General features: G+C 39.7%; 1 protein-coding gene across 3 annotated transcripts in view; it reads left to right on the forward strand.

Moving 5' to 3' along the window:
• The window catches only part of LOC136876987 (aladin), a 122094-nt gene that overhangs the window by 96418 nt on the left and 1334 nt on the right, over positions 1-24342 (forward strand). The window lies entirely within an intron of this gene.

A 24342-nucleotide genomic window follows, 5' to 3' on the forward strand; every position in this document is an offset into this window, starting at 1 on the left:
TGTCTCTTTTCCCTTAACTTTTGTTTTTTTTGTTTTCCCACATACCTCAATTGCTGCTTCCACAAATGTCTTTCTGAAATTGTCCGACTCTCCTTCACCACTTTGTATTTCCATGTTAGGCAACTTCCTTTTTATCCAATCTTGGAATGCCATTCTATTATCCTCCTCCTCCAAATCCCAGATCCTGATCTTTGGTTTCTTCTTCAGTACAATTTTAGGGATTTTTACTTGTTTTAATTCCACAATTAATAATTTATGATCACCTTCCATACTTTCACTGTGGAGCATACACCTGTACTATCTTCAGTAGTTCCTTGTTTACATGTATGTGCATTATTATAATTCTTTCGTTTACATACTTAACTTCAGCTATTGGTTCAACATTCTGATTCACTATAAATCCCACTCCATTTCTTTTCTCTTTACTATTACCCATCGAGTACAAGGTGTACCCCATTCTTAGTTTCTTTGTTCCTTTCCCTTTCCATTTTACTTCACTTAATCCCAGGATGTTGAGTTTCCGTCTGTCCTTTAGATCAATCAATTTATTTTCCTACCCTTTCATTGTTCCAAATTGGGCTTTGTTCTCTGGTCTAACACTTGCACGAACATCAGCATTACAATCATACTGTGCACCTGTAGCCAGAGACTTGTCGATTCCATTTCCAGTTTTAAACTTCCATCCGAGGCTTGAATTACAGTTGAAAGCAAGTACAACTTTACACGTCTTCTGACCTGCTAAGCCTAACGCATCTGAGGATTTTTTTATCGGGATTTACTCCCTTAGCCTTTGAAGATCCCTCTTCCCCACAAGGCAGTGGTTTCCTCTTCTAATTTTCCCCAGAGAGGATGGGTTGCCTCATCCACCATATTCGCCGTTCTCCTTCTCTGCCTAAGATGCTATTAAGGTTAACCCTGGGTATGGTTCCATGCTATACCCCGCGATTAAAGCTACTATATGTATTTATTTAATAAAACTGAACTTTCCGCCAAATTGCATTGGCCTTCATCAGGGCATGTGAAGTTCTGCCTCTGATGGTGAGCAAAGAAATTCTTCGAAGGGACGTGGAAGTCATGAGTGTACTATCCACAGCCTACCCCACTAACTGGACTCAAGGATCCTCGCACTCTGCTGTGGCGGTTGGGAGGGAAGTTACTGATTCACCGCCCTCTGTCGGCTGTTTCTTGAGTGCGTCCCATTGTGCCATGGTGGTGTTATGCGTGTATATCTGCAGTATAGGTCTCCATGTATTTGATAACTTGAAGCCGTCTTTCCTGTTGATGTTATTTGGGCGCAGCTCTATCTCTATGGCTTCCCTTACAAGTCAAGCATAGAAGTCTTTTACAGGTGTGATGACCTTCGCCTGGTCAAAGAGGATTTCATGGTCTGTTCTGTAGAAAAGTTCTGCTGTGGCAGAGTGGTTTATAGCATTCTCTGTGAAGGATGAAAGAGTGACATTCTTTACCAACGTGTTGTGTTCTTTCATCCTGGTGCTAACAAGTCTTTTTGTCATGCCAATATATGAGCAACCACAACCACATGGAACTTCATACATGCCTGGTGTTTCAAGATGTGGTTTTTCTTTGACCGGTTAAAACAGGGATTTGAGCTTCCAGCCTGTGGTTTAAACTGGAATTATATTGTACTTCCTATGAATGCACCCTATTCTGTCAGTTACTCCTGCCATGTAAGAAAGGAATTTTTTTTTTTCTTTTTACTGTAGTCCTGGTTGGTAGTATCCCTGTTAGGCTCGTTGATCTTCACAGCTCGTGCTTTGTCTCCTGACGTATACCATATTTCCTGGCATAATCGTCGCACTTTTTATACCAAAATTTTCAAAAATATACTAGGGTGCGACCATTATACGAAGAATTTTTAATACCAGTATTTGTATTACTCAAAAAATTTATTTATAACTAAAAAATACAAATGGAAAACTGGCACATAGTAACCAAAAGAATGCAGAAATTTTAGCTCAGTACTTTCAAGAATTACTTAATAGCGAAGAACCAACACAATACCTAGAGTATGACCTTCATTCAAAAAATAAAACACCAATAGAAAAGGTTATACCACCAGATTACAATGAAGTGTTGAAAGCCATCGATTCACTTAAAAATTACAAAGCTTCAGGGGAGAATCAACTAACTGCAGAAGTATGGAAGAATGCTAATACACAAACCATTCAGAATTTACATAAATACCTCATAGACATTTGGAATACTGAAAAAATGCCCGAAGAGTGGAATATGGTGATAATACACCCTTTACATAAAAAAGATGATAGATCAGATCCCAACAATTATCGGGGGATATCATTGCTGGATATCACTTACAAAATTTTTTCAAAGTTATTATACATGAGAATTCAAGAACAACTTGACTGTGAACTTGGAGAATACCAAGGAGGCTTTCGTCCAGGGAGAAGTTGTCCAGATCAAATTATCAGTTTAAAGTGGATTATGAAGCATCATAGGGTTAGAAACAAAAAGTTAGTTATCACTTTTGTTCATTTTATAAAAGCGTATGATAGTATCCATCGTGAGTCATTATTGAATATCCTAAAAGAATTTGGTTTACATCCAAAACTTATTCGCCTTATTGGAATTACCCTTAAGAACACTAAATCTAAAGTCAGATTTAGAAATGAACTCTCAAAGCCATTTGACATTAATACTGGACTTCGGCAGGGAGATGGACTCTCACAGTTATTGTTTAATTGTGTGTTGGAAAAAATCATGCGGGAATGGAATGTGTCAACCTAACATCAAGATTGGCAGAAAAATAAGACTCAATTGTTTAGCATTTTCTGATGATCTTGCACTACTTGCTAATGATATGGAAGAAGCTAAATTGCAAATAGAAGAACTTGATAACATAGCAAGAAAAGTTGGATTGCAAATTTCATATGAAAAAAACAGAAATAATGCCAACCTTCCCTGTTACAGCACCAACCATTACCTTAGCCAATACCAAACAAATTAAAATTGTGAATAAGTTTAAATATCTTGGTGAAATTATAACTTGGAACACCAATGAAAAATCATCAATAGAAAGCAGAACATTTAAGTTAAAAAAAGCACAACGAATTACATGGCCAACGTACAAGAAAAAATCTCTTTCAATAAATGCTAAACTTCAACATTACTTTTCCGTCATTAAACCTGAAGCGACTTATGCTTGTGAAACACTATTTAAATTTAACACCAAAGCAACAACTGATACACTGCAAAAGGTTGACAGAAGGATACTCAGAACAATCATTAATAAAAAACATCAGGTGGATGGACAATGGAGATTATTGCCTAATGCACTGGTTTATAGGGAAAGTGAATCTATAATAGATACGGTGAGAAAAAAAAGAATTGCCTTTTTCTGTCATCTTTCTAGATTAAATGATAATAGGATAATAAAACAACTATTTAATTACTTTTGGAAAAGTAAAACAAAAAATAATTGGTTTAAAGAAGTTCAGAATGATTTTAGAAGAGCTGAATATTACAATGAAGCAAATTGAAAATAGAGAAGAAAAAAGGATTCTCAAGAACAAACAAATAAGATTGTCATTAAAAACTGTACAACACAAACAATATGTCATATCTGATGAAGAAAGGGCAGCCAGGTCAGCCAGAATGAAGAGGTTTTGGGAAAGGAAGAAGATGATGCAAGCTAAATCTTCAGTTAATTCTTTGTTAACATAAATGTATTTGGGTTTGATTTAAGTGCTCCAATGTGGGCGTAAACTATGTAAATAAATAATAACTAAATTATATTTGATACAAGTTTAAGATGCACATAATACTCATGTTTATACATCAAAATAATTAAAATAGCCTAAAACAAAATTCATAATTATTTGCAACAATTCAGCGAACATTTTTCCAACCTGAAAATAAAAATGAACGTATTAAGTTAATTGTCATTAATTTGAGTATTAAAGTTAAAATATTACACTTGCAAAAAATTATCTCTTTGTTGTGAAAAACGGACTTACCGGTGCACAATTTATTCCAAATCTTCTGTGTCGCTATCGCAGGTTTCGGTATCTGATGCGCCGTCCTCGCCGCTGTTAATACCAGTATCAGATTCTTCGTCTCTCTGCCACACTGCGTCATCTTTGGATCCGTCTAGTGCATTTGAAATCCCAGTCCTTTTGAAGCTCTTGGAGACTAGTTCAGGTGGTATAAGATCCCAACACTTCATCACCCACGAGCATAACAAGTCCAAGGGTGGACGCCTGATATTTCCAGTGGGCGTCAATTGCTGATCGCCACTCATCATCCAATATAATGGTCCGTTATTGGACATTATAAATTTTCCAGCTAACTCATTTTGGTTGCCTGCGTTTCGCCCTCGTGTGCTAAGTTAGGCTCGTCAGTTGGGACTTAGCACACCACCCAAGACGCAAGGCTAGTGCATACCGTGGAGGCCACTGCATAAGCTACTTGAAGCCACCAGCAGTGCCAATGCACTATGAGAGCTATGTCTCATTTCCAAAAAATAGATGCCTGCCTGGCCATCAAATGATGTAGATGTTGATTCCCATAGGGAACCTAAAATATTTGTCCTGAATGAGTAAATTTATAATACCAATATAGTGGTCCGTTATTGGACATTATAAATTTTCCAGCTAACTCATTTTGGTTGCCTGCGTTTCGCCCTCGTGTGCTAAGTTAGGCTCGTCAGTTGGGACTTAGCACACCACCCAAGACGCAAGGCTAGTGCAAACCGTGGAGGCCACTGCATAAGCTACTTGAAGCCACCAGCAGTGCCAAGGAATGACTATCTGTCGTGCCTTATTTTTACTGAGAAGTTGCTTCACTTTGTTCACGAGATGACCTCGGAAACTATCTAAAACAAGCAGAGCTGGTCTTCTATCCCACACAGTTTTAACCCAGTCCAGCATGAGTTCTACATCCATCCAATCCTTTGGTTGTACTCGTACATGAATTCCACGGGAAAACTGTATATTCTTAGGCATTGTTTTTCTCTTGAAAATGATGTAAGGCGGCAACTTTCTTCCATCAGCTGTAATGGCTAACATTGCCGTGCATCGCAACTTCTCACTACCGCTGGTTTTCATTAATACACTCCGTGATCCTTTTAGCGCAATAGTGCTGTTGTGAGGCATATCAAAAAAGATTGGAGTCTGATCGGCATTACCGATTTGAGAAAGCAAGTACGAAGTTTCCTTGCGCAAACGTATGACAAATCTGTGAAAATTTACAATCTTGTCGTGTAATCAGCAGGCAACTTTTGGCTTAGTGTTGTTCTCCTTCGCACTGACAGATTGTGTCGTCGCATGAACCCCTTAATCCACCCACGACTCACCTTAAACTGAGTTATGTTGTGTTTGCGCGCTACCTCCCGTCCCTTAATTTGTAACATTTCGTATGATACACTGCAGCCATTGCTACGTATTTCATTGACGTACATAAACACTTCTTCGTTAATTATAGGAAACTTCCCTGTTTTAGGACCTCTAAACGCGTGTCTAGAAGGGTTTGTGCTTTTTAGCTTGTTTTTTAATTTCCGCCAGTCACGCACCAACTTTTCACTGACTGAAAATTTTCTTTCTGCAGCTCTGTTCCCATGCTGTTCAGTGAAGGCAATTACGCTTAGCTTGAAGCCCGCAGAATAGTTTCTATATTTACACATATTCGCTTATAAATGCTTCACACGTTAATGTTTTGCAATATAAATTACTTTCCGTAATTGTTCACTATTAAAACAAATTATTTCTACAAACACCCCGAACACAAATAAAAAACTTAAATTCTCCCGCACACATGTCTACAGTAATCACGTCAGTCACAAACAAATAAATGCATCTGTGATCTGTCCATTCCAGAGCAGCCAATACTGTTAGGCAGCAAGGAAGCATGCAGCAATTTGTTATCAGTTGAGCTTGTTGGTTGCGACACACTAGTGCGCTTGCGCAAAGCTTGCAAACCGGAGCACGGACGTCTTCATACATCGCTCTAGCTAGCGCGGTGTAGATCTACTGTAGTTGACCGTGTTCCGAGACGTCAGTAACAAACATTCATTTTTTCAATTTCTTTTAAACATACGGTAATTAGGTTAATATTTCTTCCCAGTTATTGATGATTTTACATTACATTACTGACGAGTTTATAAAATAATACTTTAATACCATTGCATAATAATTATCTTGTCTGCTTGGGTAAAAGTTTTCATCCTATGCCCGGACACTTACGACGTAGTAGTAAGGTAAGAGTCTAGCAATGACAACTGAGACATCGTAAATAATTCGGCTGACCATGAGCTGAATAATTCCATGGAAATCTGCGTTATCATCTTGGATTTCAGTTCATGTGCAATAACGCAGGAGCCGGCCCCATGGTGTAGGGGTAGCGTGCCTGCATCTTACACGGAGACCCCGGGTTCAATTCACGGCCGGGTCAGGGAATTTTACCTGTATCTGAGGGCTGGTTCGAGGTCCACTCAACCTACGTGATTACAATTGAGGAGCTATCTGACGGTGAGATGGCGGCCCCGGTCTAGAGAGCCAAGAATAACGGCCGTGAGGATTCGTCGTGCTCACCACACGACACCTCGTAATCACCTTGTCTCCAGGTCTTATCCACGTATAAAGCTGTTGTTTTTGGTGTTTGAACCAAGTATTGGCAAGGACTAAATTATGATCAATGCAGAATTCAACCAGCCGACTTCCTCTTTTGTTCCTTTGTCCCAATCCGAATTTTCCTACTGTATTACCTTTTCTTCCTTGGCCTACCACTGCATTCCAGTCTCCTTAAAAAGTATTAAATCCTCCATTACTGTTCGAAGTACAAAATCAAAATTTCACAGGTTGGTCGCTTTTACATCCCAGGCAAATGCCGGGGCTGTACCTTACTTAAGGCCACGGCCGCTTCCTTCCAATTCCTAGGCCTTTCCTATCCCATCGTCGCCGTAAGACATATCTGTGTCGGTGCGACGTAAAGCAAATTGAAAAAAAAAATTTTCATCCCAGATTTTAAATACGATAGGATTTTAAACATTCAGATTTTTCCGTATGGGGTTCAAATGAGTGTTAGATCAGAAAATAAATAATCATTCCCCCAAAAACGTTTTACAGGCTCAGCTGACAGTGGACTCTCCAAAATGTAAAATCTTGAATAATAATTTTCTGTTTTCAGTTTAAAGCCATAGCAAAGTATGGGTATCTTTGCTAGTTAATGAATGTAGGTTTTCATGGCTCATAGTAGTAACATCATCATCATCATCATCAGCATCCTTTTATATATTAGTCCTATAGAAGAACTGTTACGGTCTATACAAAAGATTTGCATTTTCACACTATCTCTTCCTGGGGCATCCCAGGGATCTTGCACTGGGGCAGTAGTTTATGACTGCTTTGGGGATGCTGCTTCTGTCTATCCTGTTTAGGTGTTCTAGCCAAGTTCTCTGGTATCCATAGATGTATTCCAATAGAGGTTTTCTTTTGTCATTCAGCACTTCTGTATTTCTTTTGTGTTCCCACTTAGTGACTCCTGCTGTTCGCTGCATGTATTTCATTTCAGCTGTAGTTATTCTTCTCTCATCGCATTTCCTCACGGTCCACGTTTCACTTCCATAACGAAGTACAGGTCTTGCCAAGTTTTTGTAGATTCTTGTACGGGTGTGGTTTTGAACTATTGATGATCTAAAAACTTTATTGATGATTCCCAAACATCTGTTGAATTTGGAGATTTTCTCGGGTATGCCCAGTTCTTCAAAGAAAGACAGTTTGTAGCCGAGGTATTTAAAATCATTTACTCTTTCCAAAATGTTATTATTTAAGCAGATCTTGCTTCTTGCCACAGTTTTGTCAGGGATATTTCCATTGAGTACTTTTCTGAAACTAGGTTTGGGTTATACATTGAACGCTGTATATCAACTTCTGAGGTGATGACCAGCACTAAGTCATCTGCAGATAATATTGTGACCAGCTGTAGATTTATGTTAATGCAGATGGAACCATGTCGTCTTCCTCTAAATTCTCGTGTGAGAGCATTCATATAGATTATGAACAGGAGAGAGGAAAGACTGCAACCCTATCTTACTCCTGTGTTTATTGTTTTCCACTCTGATAATTTATCGTTGACCTTCACAGAAATCAGGTTATGTTTGTAAAGGTTACTTATGTTCTGTACCATCTGTTGTGGGGTCTGGTCAGATATTAAAATATTAAGTAAGGTATTGTGGTTTACTTTGTCAAAAGCTTTTTTGAAGTCCACAAAGTCAATGTGTGTTTCTACATTAAATTCCCTGTGTTTTTCTAGAAGGATTTTCATTGTGAAATAGCCATCGCAGCAAGATCTTCCCTTTCTGAAGCCGAATTGTTCCTCTCCCAGAATGTTCTCATAGTGTTTGTACAGTTTATTTTTAATGATGTTGGCGTGTATTTTATAACCAGAATTTAATAAGCATATGCCTCTGTAGTTTTCACAATCATTTTTGTCACCTTTCTTGAAGATGGGTGTAACTATTGCTTTATTCCAGTTTTCAGGTGAGTTTTGTCCTTTCCAAATTCTATTTAGGAATTGGGTGAATCTTTCTTGGAAAGATTCGCATGAATATTTGTATAACTATATTTAAGCCATCTTTCCCAGGTGTTTTATTGCACTTTGTTTTCAGAACTACAACTAGTTCTGCCATTGTAATGCATTCGATGTGTGGATTGTCTGAATGAAATTTCAGAATAGGTGAGAGATTCTGTGACCATAAATTTTGATAGTGATTTGACCAAGTACTGCACGAGATTGTGGATTCTGAGTGTGTCTTTAGTTTTCCTATTTAAATTTTTCAATATTTTGTAAGTCTGTGGTTGAGGTCTGGTTATGTCATTTTCTAAATGGGATACAAATTATTCCCAGTTCCTCCTATGGTATTTGCGCACTTCTCTCTTTGCAATTGCTCAATTTCTGTGGTATTCTATTTTATCCTCATATTTCTTGGTTCGTAAGTACTTCCTGCAGGCCTTCTGTTTGTCTTTGATAATTTCTTTGATGTTTTCACCCCATATTCTGAGTCCCATGATACTCTGCCATTTTGTTTTGGTGCCAAGGCTTTCTTTGGCTGCCTGTTTTAAGATGGTTGTTAGATGTTTCCATTCCTCTTCAACATTTTCTACTGTTGGAGTTGATTGCGTTAATTCAGCTAGTCGTCGTTGGTAGAGCCATCTAATACTAGGATCATGAAGAAGTTATACTTTGTAGAGAGAGGTTGTACTTGATTTTGTTGGTTTCTTCATCTTGCTGTGCCATTGAGGTTTTATTCTAATGGGACAGATTAATAGGTAGTGATCTGTTTCTAATTCTGGGCCTCAGAAAACACTTGTATCTAAAACCATCTCTGCTAGTTTAATATTGCAAATAGCATAATCTAGTATTGATCTTGTGCCTCTTGCCTCCCATGTGTATTTATGGTTGTCTCTGTGAGTAAAAAAAAGCATTCATTACCTTTAACTGATTGCAAGTGGAGAAGTCTATTAATCTAATCCGGTTGTTGGTACAGACTTGTTCACCAAATGTGCCTATTGACTGTCCTACTTTCTCATTACCTACTCTTGCATTGAAGTCACCCATCAATAAGAGATAATCATTCCTATTAATTTTATTCAAAACCTGTGGCAGTTTGTTGTAGAAATCTTCATTTTTGTCTTTTTCACCTTCTGCTGGGGCATATACTCCAATTACAGATAGGTATCCCCTAGATATTTTCAGACGTATATCTTCTTCTTCTTCTACTTCTTCTTCTTGTCATTGGGGCCTACTGAGGACCACGGGGCTCATTTCGGCTCCTTGTATGGAAATTCTGTTTTTTCTTCTCCCAGAAAGCTTTCATCTTCTGGCTGTGTGCTTGTTTCCTTTCCTCGGTCCACTTTGGTCGGGTGCTGCCTGTACTCTGTCTGCTGGTGAGAGACTCTGGAAAGACACCTTGAAAGGTCAACTGTCGGAATAATACACGATCCTGTATGGTTTGTTCTGAAATCCCCAGCTGTTCTAAGTCGGACTTCACTGTGGTGATCCATTTATTTTTTGGACGCTTTCCCTCTGCCTGTAGTGGTAAAGATCTTGCTGGTAAGTCTGTAAGTACTCAAACGAGTCAAATGCCCATAGAAAGTCAATCGCCTCTTCCTCATGGATGTAAAACTATGTCTTCTTGATGGTCATAGATCTCATTGTTGTGCCTTATCCTGTAAGTACCATCCCCTTCTCTTATTGGTCCTAAAATCCTCCCTATTATTCGTTCATTCCAGAAGGTGTAATCTGTACTGGCAGATTTAAACCGTTTATTTATCATAATCATTATTCCTGCCTGTGCTCGATTTTTGGAAGGTACACCAGCGTAAAACTGGAGGTAATTTTGTGTCTGTTTTGTACCTTGTAGTTCCTTTTGGTCTCTGATATTACGGCAGTTGAGATTTCCTTTTTTGCCAAAATATCATCTAGCTGTTCCTCTTTATGAGCTATACCTTATACATTCCATGTGGTAAACTTCAGGATGTTTTCTTTCTTCCACGCATCAGCCTTATTCATGCTGTAATACTTGTGTTCAGTCTTCAGTGTGGAAGGATTCCAAGGACGCTGTGACTCATTGCAAATGTTGGGACTCCCCAGAACCCTAGGTCCCGATGCATTACATAACACAATGGTGGATTTCTCTTCTGAGCTACCACCTGGGGTAGTGCTTTCTTTAAGCGGTTTTTCCATTCTGCAATTGTTTCTTCGATAGACTTGAAAGCAAGGAAATGTCCCCCCAAGTAGTTGCTGGCAAGAATGCGGTAAGTTCAGTGGTGGGTCTGAAATCTTTCAGCTTCTGAAACAGCTACATGGTACTGCATTTCCTCAGTACTGAGATGGAATAGTTATACCACCATGACTCGGTCCCCAGAGCCTTGTTTGTGAAAGCAGGTTAATGCACCACAGGCAGATGAGGTTGAGATTTGGGTAGGAGAGGTTATGGAATGCACATCACTACCCCTTACAGACCCATTGTCTATATATATAAAATAACTGGTCCTGACTGACTAATTCATCATCGCCGAGCCAAAACTACTGGACATAAAGAAATGAAAACCGGGCGAGTTGGCCGTGCGCGTAGAGGCGCGCGGCTGTGAGCTTGCATCCGGGAGATAGTAGGTTCGAATCCCACTATCGGCAGCCCTGAAGATGGTTTTCCGTGGTTTCCCATTTTCACACCAGGCAAATGCTGGGGCTGTACCTTAATTAAGGCCACGGCCGCTTCCTTCCAACTCCTAGGCCTTTCCTATCCCATCGTCGCCATAAGACCTATCTGTGTCGGTGCGACGTAAAGCCCCTAGCAAAAAAAAGAAATGAAATTTTGGGCATAGATTCATATTAAGATGTAGGTGCTCGCTAAGAGAGGATTTTTGGATATTCCTTCGCTAAGGGGGTGAATAGGGGGTTGGAATTTTAAAATGAATGTATCTATATCTCAAAACTTTAAAAATTTACAGATGTAAAAATTGGTATTTAGAATCTTCTTTAAAAATAAGGAAACACATATTTTTTTGTTTACAGAAAATCCCAATGGCAGGGGTGAAAAACAATGAAAAAGGGTTTGAATGCCTTAAATGAGGATACCGGTACTTATATCTCAGACTCTGAAGATATTACAGACCTGAAAATTGGTATTTTTGATCTCTTTTAAAAATACAGAAACACGTATTTTTTTTGTTTTAGGAAAGTCCAATTAATGGGAGGGTGAATAGGGTGTGAATTTTTAAAATGAGTGTATCTATATCTCAAAACTTTTAAAGTTTATAGATGTAAAAATTGGTATTTAGAATCTTCATTAAAAATAAAGAAACGTGGTTGTTTTTTTTTTTTTTTTTTTTTTTTTTTTTTTTTTTTTTTTTTTTTTTTTTTTTTTTGGAAAATCGCAATAGGAGGGGTGAAAAGGGGTGAACAATGGGTTGAATGCCTTTAATGAGGATACTTATATCTCAGAAACTGAAGATATTACAGACCTGAAAATTGGTATTTGGGATCTACTTTAAAAATAAAGAAGCAGGTATTTTTTTTGTTTTTGGAAAATCCAAATAGTGGGGGATGAAAAGGGGGGTGAATTTTTAAAATGAGTGTGTCTACATCTAAATATCTAAATAAGGGAACACATAATTTTTGTTTTCTATAAATCCCAATAGGAGGGGTGTAAAAGGGTGAATAAAGGGTTGAATGCCTTTAATGAGGATACATATATCTCAGAAACTGAATATATTACAGAACTGAAAATTTGTATATGGGATCTCCTTTAAAAATAAGGAAACACGTATTTTTTGTTTTTGGAAAATCCAATGAATGGCGTTTAAACAGGAGTGTCAAACTGGGGTGAATTTTTCGAAACACTATATCTACAGAATATCTGCGAAACATAAAATATTACAGACGTGAAAAGTGGGTATTTGGAATTTCCTGTAAATGTAAAGAAACATAGGTGATTTGTTTTTGGAAACTCCACGTAAGGGGAAATAAAAAGGGGTGAAATTTTAAGATAGAGAATTTCTACAGTATATCTCAAAAAACTTAACATGTTACAGAAGTGAAAAATGGAATTTTTTATCTCTATTAAAAATAAAGATACGTGCATTTTTAGTTTTCGGAAATACCACTTGGGTGGAGGGGGAGTAAAGGTGACTGAAAATGGTGTTGATTTCTTTTAATTAGGCTACTGATACGTCCAAAATGAAGATGTTACACACGTGAAATTTGATATTTGGAATCTGCTTTAAAAGTAAAGACACACGTATTTTCGAAAAATCCAATGAAAGGGGGGGGGGGGGGGGTGAAAGAATTGAAAAATTAATTGACTTCATTGTATGAGAATACATATATCTATACTCCGCACGCCCCTACTTCTAAATTGAAGTTTCGTAAACCAAATGAGCAACGCCTTCCCTCTGTTGCCAGCGCGCTACGCCTGCGAGAAGAGCTGACGCAATATGACCGCGGTAAACAGCCCTTTTTAATTGTGATACAGTACTCAGAAAAACGAATGAATATGGATTGAAAACAAATTCACAAGAACTACACTTTCTAACAATATCTGGCACTAAAGGAGAATGTATTATTAACAATAAAAGAGAATGAGAAAATAACACATCACTAACGGCTAATGGCTGGCACAGAAAGGAGGTTATGGCCTACAAAGGGAACACTCTACTGATCTCAGAGTCACTGGAACCCTCCAAATATTAAAAAACACACTAAATATTGAAGGAAAATGCAAAATATTGTGAACCGTACCGAATACCATACACGCTGAGCGAGATAGGTTAACCATGTGGCGAATGTAAATATTAGAGTTGGCAACTAGGTTCCGAGATCGTGCTCTGCCAATATAAATCGATATGAATGGCAGCTTGGGATTGGTTGGATGTCTATGCTTCAGCGCATAACCACCAGACAGAGCCAAAATCTGCTAAAACGTCAATTTAGAAGTAGAGCCGTACGGAGTATAATAAAAACTAAAGTTGTTACAGACATGAAAATTGGTATTTGGATTTCCTTTAAAAACAAAGAAAAACGTGTTTTTGGGGGCGAACCATCTTGCGGGGCGGGAGTGAAAAGGAGTTGAATTCCTTTCACGCGGGCACATTAATCAAAAACTGAAGAAATTAGTGTCGTGTAAATTGGTATTTAGAAGATCCTTTACTATTATAGAAACAAGTATTTTTTGCCGAAAAGTTCACTTGAGGGGGGGGGGGGTGCGAGTGTGAAGGGAAGTGAAAAAAGTGAATTATTTTTTATGGGGATACTTATATCTCAAAACTGAAGGTAATAGACGTGAACATTCGTGTTTGGAATCTCCTTTAAACATAAAGAAACACACCTTCTTTTAATTTCTTTTTTTGGGGGGGAGGGTAAATAAACTTAACGGCGGTGGGGTGTAAAAGGAGGTGAGACCAATTGATTTTACTGTTCGTAACGTACTTATAAGGAGCCTCCGTTGCTCAAGCGGCAGCGCGCCGGCCTCTCACAGCTGGGTTCCGTGGTTCAAATCCCGGTCACTCCATGTGACATTCATGCTGGACAAAATGGAGGCGGGACAGGTTTTTCTCCGGATGCTCCGGTTTTCCCTGTCATCATTCATTCCAGCAACACTGTCCAATATTTCATTTCATTTGACATTCATTGATCATTGCCCAAAGAGGAGTGCTTTGGCAGCCGGCACAATTCCTATTGTTGCCGCTAGATGGGGTTTTATTTATTCCATTCCTGACCCTGTCGAATGACTGGAAACAACTGTAGATTTTCGATGTACTTATTCTGATCATAAACCGATCATTTTTAATCTTTCCTGGGTTCGATTTCAACAGCCATCTTTTCCTTCGGAGAACGTTCTCACCTCTATAATAAGGTCAATAATGCACGGAAGTATGTCATATGCATCACCAGAAATCCCGCACACTTGCCTACGAGCGACAATGGTGCTGGTCACATTGTCAACCATGTAAGTAGCGGTCTTGCATCTTGCTGGGAGGTCCAGAACATCTAATAATAATAATAATAATAATAATAATAATAATAATGTTCTGGACCATCGCCAAATGTGCAAACCGCGCTCTAAACGGGTCCTGGACGGGTAATGACTAAGAATGCAGTCCGTCCGCGGATTCAGTACCGCCAAGGCACCTAAGACAACACCACGCCTGATCTCCTGAAGGATTTGATCCATATTAAAAATGCTTATAGGAAAAGATGGCAAAGATTTAGGGACCCAGCTGACCGGGTGGAATACCTGGACCTAGCCCGGGAAGTACGAAATCGATTGCTGGAAAGAAAGATTGGAAAATGGGAGGAAACTTGCCGTAATCTATTAGAAAACCTGTCAGATCGCGAATTTCGGTGGATTCTCACAGAAAGCGAGTCAGATCACAAATTTCGGTGGATTATATATCTAAAACAATAAGCATTCAATTATAAATTTCTGTACAATACCGTAGCGAAGCACGGGTATCTTGCTAGTATTAACATAAAGAAATAAATGTGTAACTGGATTGAAGCCACTACAGTAAAATACCAGTATAACAAAATATTGCGGATCTCAGAATTTAATTTGTTATAGTGAAATTTTGTTATACTGAAATATTTCAGTTCTTAAGAACTCGCCCATTACTAAACCTGTTGAAGAATCTACGTCATTTCAACATTTACACATAAAAATAACCTTAATACTGTATTTTCTAAAACAAATGCCAGTAGGAAAATTAGGATACATATAATTATATATACATGAAGTAATAGTATAAAGTACAGGTTCTTCCAAGAAGTTTTCAGCATCTCACATTTTACCTTGTACCGACCATTATGTCCTCGGCTTTATATTTTGAAAAAATCTGTGATTTTCTTCTGAACACTCCCAGTTACAAATAAATATTCAAGTTATTCAGCAGCCACTGCACTTGAATTTAACACAGATTCTGGCACATTACTTTGTGACAGAAGAAAATCCTGAAACAAGAATAATAGTTAACACCACATTTCCAAGGTGTGAATTATTACTTGTAATGAAAATCCTGAAGACTACGTGCCATGTTTGTTGCCTGCACAATAGTCAAACTCTGTTGAACACTTTGAGGCACATCTTCCTCTTCACCTCGTCATCACACGGATTACTATCACTTATACTGTAATAACTTTTGTTTTAGAAATTGGTATGTTGGATTACATGTCTTTTATGTTACTTATTTGTTACTTTGTCCTACTTTCTTCTGTTGCAAAATTCAATCAAGTTGTTGAGTACTGCTGTCGAAGTAAACTTAAAATGTTTCTGTTAGAAAAATCTGTATAAACTTTGCCGTCATATAGGTTGGACTATTTCTAAAATTTACTTTTGAACTTATGGATGTGTTTATTTTATGAATAGTGTAGTTTTATTATTCTTTTATGATTTTTATGATATACAGTCAAACCTCGTTATGACGTTTCTTCAGGGGACAAAGAAGAAAGAACGTGTTAAGCAAGAAAACATACTACAGTACTGAATATACAAATGAAAACTACCCAACAGGGATATAGAAACACTAAATACGACCCTTTCCGACATGAAGGCATTTTACGTCTTGTATCCGCGGGTACAGTGTAAACTATGTCTACCATATCTAAAGATGAGGGGAAAGTATTATTAAAAGGTGTGAAAAACACGAAAGAACAAATATGAAAACCTTTTCTGCTGTGGCTCATAAAATGACAAGTGCACTGAAAGTTGTGAAAAAACACCAAACTACTAATACGAAAACATGTGCACGGGGGCCAATAAAAATATTATATTATTGCAGATCACACTTTTTCTAAAACAAATGCTAGTAGAAGCCTTTTATTTTGGAGCAGGGGGTTATTAAATATTATTCTCTGGTCACACTCTTTGACAGTGAATTGGAGGTTACACTCGACCATGTCCGAGTGGCAGGAATTATTTGGCCGCCATTTTTAATCACACCAAACTTCGACCAATTTAAGTGATCGAGTCGAAACTCAAAGGTGCGAGTTCAACATTCACCACCTTTGCATGCTTCAAGATGCAGATGCCCTGTCCACTTTCTGACAGATTTTAATTTTGTCTTCGTTAGTAAGGAATTTCACAACTTTGAAGGGCTGATGTCATACATCTTCGCTATTTCTTCTTTCTTCACTTCAGAAGGAATTTTACTATTCTAATCATCTCGTTAAACTGGCTTTCATTATAAAAGTATTTTGTATTTTTCCTTTAAAGTAAACTGCTTTCACTTCTTTTGATCACCGGGTGAGTTGGCCGTGCGCGTAGAGGCGCGCGGCTGTGAGCTTGCATCCGGGAGATAGTAGGTTCGAATCCCACTATCGGCAGCCCTGAAGATGGTTTTCCGTGATTTCCCATTTTCACACCAGGCAAATGCTGGGGCTGTACCTTAATTAAGGCCACGGCCGCTTCCTTCCTACTCCTAGTCCTTTCCTGCCCCATCATCGCCATAAGAACTATCTGTGTCAGTGCGACGTAAAACAACTAGCAAAAAAAAAAACCAATGAACGCATCATGAGACGTGAATAAACGAAATGCAGTACTGAGTGTAGAGATGTGAAACCATAACATTCATTGTTGATTGTAAATGTGGCATTCCTACCCAGCCAGTAGCATTACTTCTTACGTATTTCTTACTTTGAAATCGATATCCAGCTCGACCAATGGCGTACATCCATGTATGGAAAATGGCTACCTGAACCGTATCCTGTAAACGCGAATACTGTAACGAATACACTTAGTCCAATCTGCGCGCCCCAATATTTGAAGATATTTTTATTAACAGAAAATTGGCTTTAATTTGCGTTTTTTGTATAAAAAATTAATCCTACATAATGACGTTCAGTACTTGTACACCAAAACTGAATAATATGGTATTCATGTGCTGTTGGGTAGGCAACCCGCTCGTCAGAATTGTAACGTGTTTTGCTTACCTTTCCCTGATTTGTAATAGGGTAGTTTCGCCTGTGTGTTGTATAGAGTGTGCCGCCTGGTATTAGCTGTATAGAGACATGCGAAATATGCGATGATTAAAACAGCATGAATTTCAATTATATTTTGAAAGGAAAAGATGTTAAATATAAGCAAATGACTACATTTTAACTCGTTATACTGAAAGTTTGAAATTCATTACAATGAAATATTTTAACACACATTAAATGGAGAGAAGGGAAAATGCCTAAAAATAATTTCACTATTCTGAACATTTCGTTAAACTGGCGTTCGTTATAATGGCCGAGCTTTCTGCCCAATTGCATTGGCCTTCATCAGGGCATGTGAAGTTCTGCCTCCAACAATAAGCAAAGAAATTCTTCGAAGGAAAGTGAAAGTCATGACCGTACTATCCAAGGCATACCCCACTAATTGGACTCAAGGATAATCGAGCTGTGCTGTGGTGGTTGGGCGGGAAGTTACTGATTCAACACCCTCTGTCGACAGTTTATTGAGTGCTTCCCATTGTGGTGTTATGCATGTATTTCTGCAGTACAGGTCTCCATGAATTTGATAACTTGAAGCTGTCTTCCCTGTTGATATTATGTGGGCACAGCTCTATCTCTATGGCTTCCCTTACAAGTCAAGCATAGAAGTCTTTTACAGGCGTGATGACCTTCGCTTGGTCAAAGAGGATTTCATGGTCTGTTCTGTTCCTATGGCATCGTTTTGTGATTATGCTTTAACTTTTGTTCTCTAGTGTATTTCTCGTCATACATTTTGGATACTACGGTGTGTTGCACAATATTGTAGTGGTTTATACATCATATGTACAGGTAATAATAAATTATATACTATTAATGATGGGTTCTTACATTAACTAAACTCTTATTAATATATATACAGCACATGTTTCATGACATAACCTCACAAATAATACGAATCGTCCATAAATAATAATAATACTAATACTGAATGGATTAAACCATTCATAGCCATACCTCACAACTCATAATAATGATAATAATAATAATTCAAGCTCAGTATTGGCATTATTTACCCATGGGTTGAAGAATATTGCCGCAAAGTTATATAGTCTATTACACTTGCATCATTATCCCCCCTATAACTTGAAACAATTTTAACAATCTACCACACTCGTCGACTTTGCCTTGGACGTAGATTGTATCTTCTGTCTACCTCGACGTCGCTGGATATGCTCTCCTCATCTTGACCGGGTCGCACCATGTCTGGGGTTGGTGTTGCCTAACTGTCAGCCTCTTTCTTGATGATAGTCGATGCATTCTCCTCATGATGACCAGGTTGTGCTGCGTCATTAGTAACCTCTCCTCCAGGTGGACCCACGGTAGTTCCAGGCTTACTCTGTATGTGCAGCAGTTGGATGACTTGCCGCAACTCCAATGCGTGGACCTTGACAGGACCAAACCTCTTAGGTGCGTGACATGCGTGAAACCCTCCAATGTTGTTACTGACTGGGTGGTTACGTCGCAGTACTTGTTGGCCTGGTAAGAAGATCTGGGTCTCTTCAACATCTTGAGCCTTGGCCTGGGTAAGGGATCTTTTCTCGTCCAAAGCTTGCTTCTCTTTGATGTCCTGCTGCTGCTGCTGCTGCTGCTGCCACTTTGCTAGAGAAACAGCTGCATCATCTTGACCAGAAGTGGGTGGTGGACGAATCTCCTAATCCCCGGTGCTGTACAGCTGTTGACCAAGAAACAGCTCCGTTGGGGAATAGCCAGTGACACGGTTGATGCGTCATAGTGTAAGGAGTGACTGCGGTATCTAACGGTCGCACCGTCTATGTTCTTTGTCTTTTAGGTGGACCCGTAGCATCCTTTTTAGCTCCTGGTCCCGTCGTTCTGTTGGATTGGCCCTTGGGTTGTAGATAGGAGTGATCCAGTGCTCCACGCCCCATTCTGTCATCATTTGCTGCCACTTCCTTGACGTGAATTGACTCCCGTTTTCTGACAGAAGGCACTGTAGATAACCATAGCAGCTGAATACCTCATCTTGTAGAAGGCTGGTGATGCGCCCCGTCATGGCTTCTGGTATTGTAAAGGCCTCAATCCATCTTGTAAAGAGGTCGGTGATTACCAGGAGTCCTGTTTTACCCCGTGGTGTTCTATGGTAAAGACCCATCAAGTCCAGGACTATGACCTCCCAAGGGCGTTGCGGCCGTCTTCCTTGCTGACTGGAATCTGCCTTCCTGTTGCTCGCCTTGGTGCAAATTCTGCAATTAACAGAGCCCATCGCATCAATTTAGATTTTGAGCTAGAGACAGAGTTCAACCGTTTTAGAGTGGCATTATAGGTGTAGAACTGGAACTTGCTTCCCTCCAAGTAGCCTCTGTATTTGCCCATAGCACACACTACGGCTAAGGCTTCCTCCTCGGCAGTGCAGTAGCATTGTTCTGTGGGAGATAGCTTTCTGCTGGCATACTTGATGATGTCCCTTCTGCCGTCACTTCTCTCTTGGAATAATACTGCTCCTAGACCGGAGTCACTGGTGTCCATCTGCAGGCACATCTTCCGTTGAGGGTCGGGATGAGCTATACCGGGAGCGTTGCATGTCGCAGCTTTAATGCCTTGGAATGCTGCCTCTTCCTTGCTGGTCCATTGGAACGGGCGGTTGTTATGGAGTAGATCAGTGAGTGGTATGGCCTTCCCTTCAAAGTGCGGCACGAAGCTGCTATACCATCCACACGAGCCAAGGAACTGACGTACTTGTCGCTTGGTCCACGGGCGCTCAGCTTCCTTGATAGCTCGATTCTTCTCCGGTTGCCTTTCTAAGCCTTCAGATGTTAGGACATGGCCAAGTTATTCTACATGGGACTGGGCGAAGTGGCACTTCTCCAGTTGACAAGTCAGTCCATGAATCTTCAGTCATTCGAGCACTTTCCTCAGATGTACACTGTGTTCTTGAAAATTCTGGCTGTGAATTAAAATGTCGTCGATATACACTTAGCAGAAATCTCCAACATGTACTGACAATACTTTATCCATCAATCGCATGAAGGTTGCAGGAGCGTTCTTCAATCCAAAAGGCATTACTGTAAACTGGTACAATCCTCTCGGTGTCATGAAGGCGGTCAGTGGTCTAGAACTTTCCTCGATCTCCACTTGCCAGTATCCCGAGTTGAGGTTCAGCGTGCTGAAAATCCTAGACCCACTTCTTTCAGCGAGTCTTTTAGGTCAGGCATGGGGTAGGCGTCAATAACGGTCTTCTCGTCCAACTTGCAGAAGTCCACACACAGTTGCTACTCCACGTTCTTCTTTTTCGGTAGGACGATAGGTGAAGCCCAACAGGATGTAGAGGGTTCGATGAGACCTTGCCCTTCCATCTCTCGAGTCTTCTGAATGACGAAGTTGTGCTTCTCCAGGTTGATTGGATATGGACGTTACTTGATGAGTGAGAAAGTGCTGCATCAGTGGTGTGCGTTACCATGGTAGTCCGTCCTATTTTATTGGTGATGACTTCTGGAAAGTCCTTTAAGGCGCGTCTCAGCTCCTCTTCTTCACTTGGTTAATGATGCATTAACTGGATATCTCCCAGGTCTACGTTGACTTCCGCATCCTTCTGAGTCCGGAGATTTCTATCGTGCCAGGCGACCCTCAGACGTCTGTCTTTTCCCGAAAAGACTTCATGAGCTGCATAATCTAGAATCACCTTGTATTCCACCAGAAAGTCATAACCTGTTATGATATCAGGTATTAGGTTCTGAATCACTGCAACGTCAATTATAATAGGCAGGTCCATGCATTTAGCAGTTAGGTCAGTCTGTCCTTGGATGGAATAGGTTACGCCATCCGCTGCTCCCACTACCCTTCCGAGGTGGTGAAACTTCATAGGTGGTAGTAATCTGGCAACAGTCCCATTGACAAATGAATGGCTTGTTTGGCTGTCGAGTATGGCTGAAAAATTCTCGTTGCCTATCCTCAAGATGATAGCTGGGCGGGATTGGCCTGTTCTACCTACGATCTGACCCATCCCTCTCTTGCTTGTCCAGGGCTGCTTGTCTGTCAGGTCTTGAGCACCTTCCTGTTCCCGGTCCCATCCCCCCTTAAACCAGAATGGGCCGGACGTAGTTTCTCTGACGTCAAGGTTGGGCACTTGTTCTTCAGGTGTCCCGTTCTTCCACACTAGTAGCACTTCCTAACAGAGCTGGTCTCTTCCATAGCTTTGCTCTTGCGTTCCCCTTCCACTGGGTGATGATTCTACATAGATCATCAAAGGATCTTGGTTGTGATTCTTTCACTAGGGGTCGAATCTAATCGTGGAGTAGCTCTGTGATGTCTGGTAAGATCTCGTTCTCGCTTCCTTCCGGGTGCAGACGCTTGAAAAGCTGGTACTTCTGTAGGACGAAAGTGCTAGCTCTCATGCCGGTGGGTTGTGCCTCAGTCAGTAGCTTCCTTTTCAGAGAACTCTTCACCCCTTCGGAATTAAACCTAGCAAGGAGTTCCCTCTTGATGTCCGTTCGGTTTAAATTTAAGCCCTTCAAGTTATTCCGCCAAGTAGCGGCTTGCCCCTTTCACCGCCGTGTGATGAGTTGAACGAAGATGTCCTCTGGTAAATTAATCCTTCCTAGTACTCTGATCGATCCCTCGATGAAACTAGTAGCGTTCTCTTCCAGTCGCCCGTGGAATTCCGGAAGGCTTTCTATAATACCTTCACGTCTAGGTGTCCTGTATTTCCAGTTAGGTTTGAGGGGTTTAGAGGTGTGGCAGTAGGTCCTGTTCAAGTTACTCTATCTTCTACCGCATGAAGGATGCTTTCTCTTATATTCTGCACTTCTCCCTTGATGGTTGAAAACTGGTTTTCTAACCCTCTTCAATGGCAGAAATACGGCTCCCAAAATTTTCCTCGACGCTAGAAATTCTCCCCTCAACCTGTTGCTTTATGCCGGAAACCTGGATTTCCACCTCCTCCTTGAGGTTTGAGATGTCCCCTTCCAGCTGGCTTACTCTTCTATCGATCTGCTCAAGCTGTCCCAGTTTTGACCTGATCCCGATATCTGCCGTGTTAATTGATTGATGAAATTTTATCGTCTACAGTTGAAATCTTCGATTCTAGGCATTGTTCTACTTAGTAAACCTGCATGTACACTTGTGATATTTGTCTGGTTAAAACTGAATTAGCTAGAAAATTTGTCTGAAAGTTTGTCATTTACTTTCGAAATTTGTTCTGAAATCTTTTTTGTTAGGGCAGAATTGACGTATGAAATTTTGTCTGAAAGTTTGTCATAAAGTTTGTCATTCTGTTTCGTTAAGGTAGAATTAACTCGTGAATCAACATCTTGAGATTTTGTCATTGAGTGCCTGCATCATGCTCAGTAAGTTGGAACAAATTTTTGTTATATTTACCTCTTCCTCCGATGACTATTCCAGATGTTCGATCACCTTGATGAAAAACTTTTTGGTATCTTTTCCTTTTTCCGTGAGATCTTTTCGTAACCGCGTCTTCAGTGATTTCTTCTTAACGTTTGTTGGTAGGTTTCTCTTGGCAAGTTCATCTTTGAGTTGTACGGACATGTTTTCTAGTATCACTTGCATTTTGTTCCAGTTTGCGCTTACACTAGTATTCGCTCAAAAATTATTCTTCAGTCCTGTCACGGTCGTCAATGATGTATCCACAAAGACGCACACAAAATGCTGTCAGTTGTGTACACTTATTTATTTACAACTTATTTTCACATTAAACACACACAACCTAATCAACTGCCATCATAAACAAACCACAACTGGAGAATAAGAAGAATGCGACTGCCATCTTGAAAAACATTTTACTGTAACAGTAACATGTCCTCAGAATCACACCACGAGCTCACAAAAACAACTCCAACTAAACAATAACTCCACTCCACCATCAAGACCGCCTCCTTATATATGTGCCTGGCCAGGCTTCTAGAAGGATATGTCACAACATATCTTCTCGTAAATTCGAGATTTTCCAAAGCATAGTTACAATGTAAGGAAGGTTCTACATATTTCTCGTCATACATTCTGGATATTACAGTGTGTTGCACAATATTGTACTGGATTATACATCATATGTACAGGTAATAATAAATTATATATTAATGATGGGTTCTAATATTAGCTAAACTCATATTCATATATATATACACAGTACATGTTTCATGACATAACCTCACAAATAATGTGATCATCCGTAAATAATAATACTAATACTAAATGGATGTAAACACTTCATAGCCATACCTCACAAGTAGTAATAATAATAATAATAATAATAATAATAATAATAATAATTTGAGCTTGATATTGGCATTATTTACCCATGGGTTAAAGAATATTGCTTTCAAGTTATATCAATCTTTTACACTTGCGTACATCCACTGCATGGACATCACAGGTAGTAGATGTAGTGTTTACAGTGCACTATGTCTTCTGGTATGGGCTATATCAAATTTGTTACTTTCATTGATCTGTCTCAGTCTCATCCTTGGCTTTGACAATATGAAAGTGACTGAGATATGAGTGATGCTAGTAATACCGTCGCTTATGCAGCCAGTCCCTGTTATGAATGGTGTGAAAATATCGCTCATAGGGTCGGTTGGTGCTTGCATTTCAGTGGGCTTGACAGACTGATATGTAATAGCATTGGCTGGCTCGGTGAGGAAAACAACGGGAAACTACCTCGCTCCTCATTTCCCTAGTACGCCTCTTCAGTGGCGCCTAGGCTATTTATGACAGCTGTTGGCAGAGCTGCAGAGGATCAAACCAGCCTTCGGGCTGAATACCCAACATACATACAAATTAATTCTATTCATTTCCTTACAGTACTTCTATAATTTAATCCTAACAATTTCATGCCATCATAACTTGACTTCCAGCTCCCTGTGATCT

This window comes from Anabrus simplex, chromosome 1 (genome assembly GCF_040414725.1).
Source record: "Anabrus simplex isolate iqAnaSimp1 chromosome 1, ASM4041472v1, whole genome shotgun sequence".
In the NCBI taxonomy this organism is placed as follows: Eukaryota; Metazoa; Arthropoda; class Insecta; order Orthoptera; family Tettigoniidae; genus Anabrus; species Anabrus simplex.